Source organism: Rhea pennata, chromosome 2, assembly GCF_028389875.1.
Source record: "Rhea pennata isolate bPtePen1 chromosome 2, bPtePen1.pri, whole genome shotgun sequence".
NCBI lineage: Eukaryota > Metazoa > Chordata > Aves > Rheiformes > Rheidae > Rhea > Rhea pennata.
In genome coordinates, this window is record NC_084664.1 from 39625799 (window position 1) to 39631798 (window position 6000).

Here is a 6000-nt window from a genome sequence, read left to right on the forward strand (position 1 = left end):
CCAGCAGGAAATATGAAGTGTAACATTGACTCACTTCGATATCTACTGCAAACCCACAAAACGGTGTCCTTTCAGTCTTGCAAGTTTCAGGCTGGCTAAGATCATCCACTTACTTATGTAAATACATTTTTTATTTTTTTAATTACATTTTACACTGAAGAAATTTGGTATGCTTCAACTTGCGCAGTACTAGGAAGCTGAGAAACCTGCCAAAGCTGCCTCACACCCTTGGTCACCTGCATTTGCAATTTTTCCTTAGTTTAAGCACAGGCCTGTAGCGCTGAAACACTCCCCTTCGGAAGAACAGCAACAAGCAGTACTGGAGTTGTGCTTGTTGCAAGTATCCATCAAAACCAAGTTTAGGAGCCCATTCTGCAGCTTTTGGAACAGACATGATAAGTTTTCAGTAGTCATAGCACAGCAGTTACCAGTGATTATTTAGTAAGCGACAAGTCTCATCCAGACTAACTTGCCCCCCTTTTTTTTTTGCACCTTCCTTTCTGGCATCGAAATATAGAGCCAGACTCTTCATGATAATGCTATTTTTGCTAATTAATCTAATTAAGAACAGTATGTAATTTTGCAGAGTAGAGTGAGCTATTCAAGATTGTCATCATTAAGTTAAAGAGCTGACAATTGATGGGGATAATTTTTTTCTTAGCAGGCTGTAACCTTTCCCAAGCACCCCCTCCTCCCCCAGGGGAGTGCTTCAACTCACTCAATAATGCATCGAGGGAGAAAGAAGAACTTCGCTTTTGCAAAATCATGTAAACAGATCTGCAGCAGCTTCTCATTGCTTCGCTGGGGAAAAAAAGCTGCAGCTGGTTATTAATACCTGCTGTGCTTTGCTTTGACAAGTTTGCATTTAAGAATAGCAAGTACTGTCTAGTGAAATACACTACAGGTTGAGAAGTAGGGTTTTTGAAGGCATCAAGTGGGCTCTGGAGAAACCTCAGCAAAATAATACAGTATTTGGATCAGGCAAATGACAGTGCTTGGAGCGGTTCCTACAGAGGCTGGAGAAACGTGGTTTAAACTGCCAGAGTATTCATTATTGTTAGGATGTAAGAAAGCCTGGCTGTAATAAGATGAATGTAAGTTGAGGAAGAGGTAGGCAAGCTTGCCGTGGTAAGTCTTGTCAGCCTTAAAGCTTTGATGAGCAGGACATAGAAGGAAATACTTGGCATTTTTAATGAGGTCAGCAAGGGCCGTTGTTTTGCCTGCAGGAGAGTACATGCTGGGGTCTTGGTTCCTTGGAGCTTGCATGTGTCCGCATCCCTGCTGAAGAGGCGCCCAGCAGTCACCAGTGCTTTGCAGCCCCAGATGGAGCGAGTTTGCTCTAGCTCAGCACCAGCGCAGTGCTGCCCGTGGAGCAGCCGGACCCACACGGGCCCCCCCCAGCATCGCAGGGGCTTGCAAAGAGCCTGGAAATTCAGGTTTCTGCAGCAGCAGGTGGGAAACATTCCCGTGCTCGGGTTTGCTCCGGCCTTCCCGTGACTTTCTTTGCAGACCGGGCGTGTAGCTGCTCCCTGCGGCTGGGTCTCACCTCCCTCCCTTGGCTCGGCGCCTGCCGCTGCCTTGCGGCATCCCAGGACGCGGCCACAGAGGGGCCTCTGTCCTCGCGCCCGCGCAGCCCGACCTGGCGGCTGAAAGCTCTTCTTTGTCAGCTCCTGACCTTGCATGAAATATCTCTTTGTTCGTAGCAAAGAGAGCTACTTTCTGCCCTTCTTTTCTTTTCAACCAGTGCCGATCCCTCAAGGAGGGCTGTCTGCAGGCGGGTGGGCGCTGGCGCGGTGTCCACCGCGGAGTCGCAGCCACGCTGGGGAAAGGTGCCAGCGTCGTTGCACGAGGATCTGGCCAGTCTGGTGAAACACGCGGAAAGCAATGCTTGCACGAGGGAATACATAACAAGAGGACCCAAGCCCCAGCAAGAAGCCTGGCTAAAAAAACCTCAGGATCTTTTGGTTTCAGTTCATGCAAAGCTTTCATCCAACGCTCTTTCACAGCACGTTTGAGTGCTTAGCCCAGCTGCAAATAGCTGGAGCCTGCAGGCTGCCGGGGCTGATAGTGCACAGTGACCAAAAGCCCAGGTGGGTCCATTTGAATCCTCCTGTGTGGATCCATTGAACCCGTTGCTGGCAGGTACCTTGACTCAAAGTGCAAGGGTCTTCTGCTCTGGCTCCAGCCTTTACACTGCTCTAGGTAATGTATGGCCACAAACACCTACCGTAGATCCTTGTTCACTGCTTAAGTGGGAATTTGCTGTTGATAGAGATGCCAGAAGTGTTCTCCATATCATACAATTACAGGCTTCCTTACTTGTTCAGATTTCTTTCCTTGGCTCTTAGAGCTAGAAAGTTACTATGCGGGAAGAGCATTACAGTTTTTCTTAAAACGAGAAATAAGCATTATAGGGGTTTTGGTGGTTTTATTCAAGTCTCTAGTTCCACCCTCTTTGCAGTATTCAGTCAGAGCTCTCATAGATGCACACAGCAGGCCGTTAATAGAGAAAGTGCCCCAGCAAATCCGACTGTGCCATCACCAGAGGCTGCTGCATAATGCTATGGCCACAACTGAGAGTTTTGTGCTTGCATGAAAAGCAAAATGTGCTCAGACAAAATTAAGGAAGAAAAACCTTTTTTTTTTTTTTATTGCTGTTGTGTGTGCTCTGTGTGGTTTCAGTGGCACAAGAACTATTGACAAGACTCAGAAGTGATGTTGCAAGAGGCTTTGCATGTAGCAAACTTAATACTATTAGTCAAAAGGATTAGACTAAAGCCTAAAGTATTTAGGACTGAAAAATAGGACTGCAAGGTGTGCACTGGACATTATTTCTCCTATGGGGCATTTATATTAACTGCAACTTTACTCAGTGTGCATCTTTTTCCATGTTCTGGTTTCAGAGAAAGCGGATTTTTTATTTTTTTTCTTTCTAGACTTTGTCTTAGTTTAGTTTTTGAGGGTCAACCTACTACAGCATTTTAAATTTCATTTTTAAAATGTTCGTTCTGCTCACTACACATATAAGCCTATGGATAATTTTGCCTTTAGGAGGAGGCAGCATGCAGAGGGCAGGACACACTGGACAATTCTGCTGTTGTCTTGGTGTTACAGAAGTAAAAAAATCCCATGCCTTAACTGATTTCAGGGGAACAAGATGTACAGTAATTTAGAAACCTCAGTTCTATGTAATATATCATTTTTGTAAGAAAATAACATTTGACACACAATCAGCAACCAATTTAAGTGAGAACTAAACTAGAGACCATAGATCTGTGTTACACTGTGAACTTCAAGTAGACAAAAAAGCATGGTCAGTTTATACATTCATCTATCTTGCTTAACACTGTTTACTCCCTCTAATGACTTGCATTCAGTCAATCAATTTGTCTCAAGCACAGCTTGTGGCTGGAGGCTGTTTTGGACTTATTCAGGCATCCTGGAACATTTTACAGATAAATGGAGTCAACTGACCCTATAGCATATGATATCACAAATGATGTTACCAACATTTTCTCAGTGGAAGCAACGGGGGAGGCAAAAGCCCGCTCGCTCTTTGGAGGTTGATAGCGACATTGCTGAGGAGTATGAGAAGGAAAGCGAACTTGGAAATATTCGCGCTGGCTCCTCATTACACTGACCCCGTGTCACGCCGCGGGGCAAGGTGCTGGGAAAGTTACTGCGAGCCCGGGGTTCCCCTGAATTCGGGCAGGGACGTGGTGTGCAGTGTGCCTGGTCGCACCATGCAGAGGGCATCGCACTGAGGGTAATGCAAAGAGACGCCTTTCGACGGGAGCGTGACTCAATATGCTGTGGCAGATGCTAGCACCTAGGCCATGGGATAGCTGGGTGCAGAGCTGAACTGGCAATGCAAAGAAAAAAAAGGGGGGGGGGGCAAATTTGAACCAAAAAGAGGGGACTTACTTACTCAAAGCAAGAGCTGGGAGCTTACTAGAATGAGCTCTATTTTTAAAAATAAAATCTTAGTCAGAGTAAGGGAAAAGAGTATATTTAGAGCCAGCAAAACAACCTGACTTTCCTGGCTCTATATGTACACTATTTTGCCAGGCTCCAGCTAAAACCACCCAGTTCTTCCCCTCAGAAACAAACAACCCTGTTTGCTCCCAAAACTTAAAAAAAAGCTTAATTTGCTTTAAGCTGCTAAAAAAACTTCCTGTATCTTGGTTGGGCATTGTGTGCCAAGCTGCAGTGTGCTGAGAAATGAAAAAGTGCTTTGTAATGGAAAAGCCAGTTCTTTCCTCGCTACGTGGTGCCACCGTAATAAAAATGAAAGTTGCAGCCCTTCCTGCCTCAAAGAGGCCAGAGGGAACAGGGGATTAATTTAAAGGGTTCAGCATCAGGATTGCTGTGATGAAAACGGTGCTCTCCGACCATTGCCCACTCAGCAAACACCGGCTGTCCCGCGTGTTCGGTAATTCGGTGAGCTGCTTGATGGAAAGAGAAAGCTGCATAAAGCCGCTCGCTGTTAGTGCGTGGGAGGTTAATGAAGTTCATTTAACAGACCAGTGGTGCAAACCCGCTATCAGATGGCTTGCGCAGATCCCAGATGGCTTGAGCAAAGTTGGAACTTAAACAGGTACCCTGCATTTTGCCATGTGATTAATAAAGTATCGAGACGCTTACAGTGCTTCTGCAGCCGGATTAACGATGGTCCATAACTACGTGCTATGACCAGGAAGGAGCACATATTAGCACTGAGGACCTCCAAGTCCAACCTCTATTTAAACTATTTGAATTGTTTTTCTCACATCGGGGGAGTGCTGGGGAATTTCAGGTGCTGCCTGAGATTGCTGCACGGCTTTGTGGATGAACCAGGAGTCATGCTGAGCGTGAAGTGCTCCTCCTCCTCCCCTTCCAAGGCAGGTGGGAGCAACATCTGGCTGCCACAAGGAGTGACCCCGACTGGCCTCCCGCTGCATCGCCTGCTGCACTGCCCATGGAGAAACCCAAAAGCAGACCATTTGGAGGGGGCGACCTGTCCCACTGTGACTGAGTGGTACCAAAATGCAGAGCAAACCCACGTTTCACGAGTCTTTTATGTTGAGCCTACGACTAAATCCGTAAGGCTATTGTGTATCCCATTGCCTGCCGACTGATGCTCTGCACTGCCTAACCCAAGTAGCGGCCTTTATCTGTGAATACACCCAACGGTGTTTTTGTTTGCTTGCAAAATTATTAATGCTAGCACAACCTTCGAGTCTGTAGCATGGTTTCTTCTGCTGTTGGCCACGCCACGCAGATACACCTACAGTCCTCCACCAAAACCCAGGATGGCCACACTACTGGCTGCCTGGCCAGAGAGGAGCTACAGAGTACAGCTATCACTGCTGTCCCTTGGCAGGTGGCTCTTTGCAGCCCATCTGGCGTGGGTAGGTCATGTAGCTCTTGGAGGAAAGGAAGGGATGAAGCGTCTCATTGCTCTTCCAGGAGCAAACTCCAGGGAGGGATGTGCAGGAGCAGGCACTGATCCTAGGTGCAGTCACACATGTGCCGGGGGACTGCCAGCAGTTTCACAGGAGCATCTTGTATCTCCTCCTCATGTCCCATGACTACAGTTACCACAAGCCCCTGTGAAGCCCTGCTGGCTCCTCCTACTCCTCGGGAAGTGACACCTCACACCAGTGCTCACATGCATCCCAGCAAGAGCTATCCCGGACGAACATGTGCACTGTCACGAGGAGGGTGCTGCAGACACAGAAATGCAGGTAAGATAGCATTATCTGTAAACAACACATTGCTTTTACTGCCCAAAACACAGCATTTTAATTAAGATACTACATTTCACTCATGTCTGGTGTTTACACAAGCCGGTGATTCAATGTCAGGCAAATCCTGCATAATCTTTTTGGTAAAGTGGAGTTAAAATAGCAGCCCAGAGCAATTCACCTTCATCTTCTTGCTCCGGGCAGTGGCTGGTTTTATGGGCAATAAAGAGCCAATGACAGTTTCAACTTAATCAGTTCATTTACCCTTTCAGGA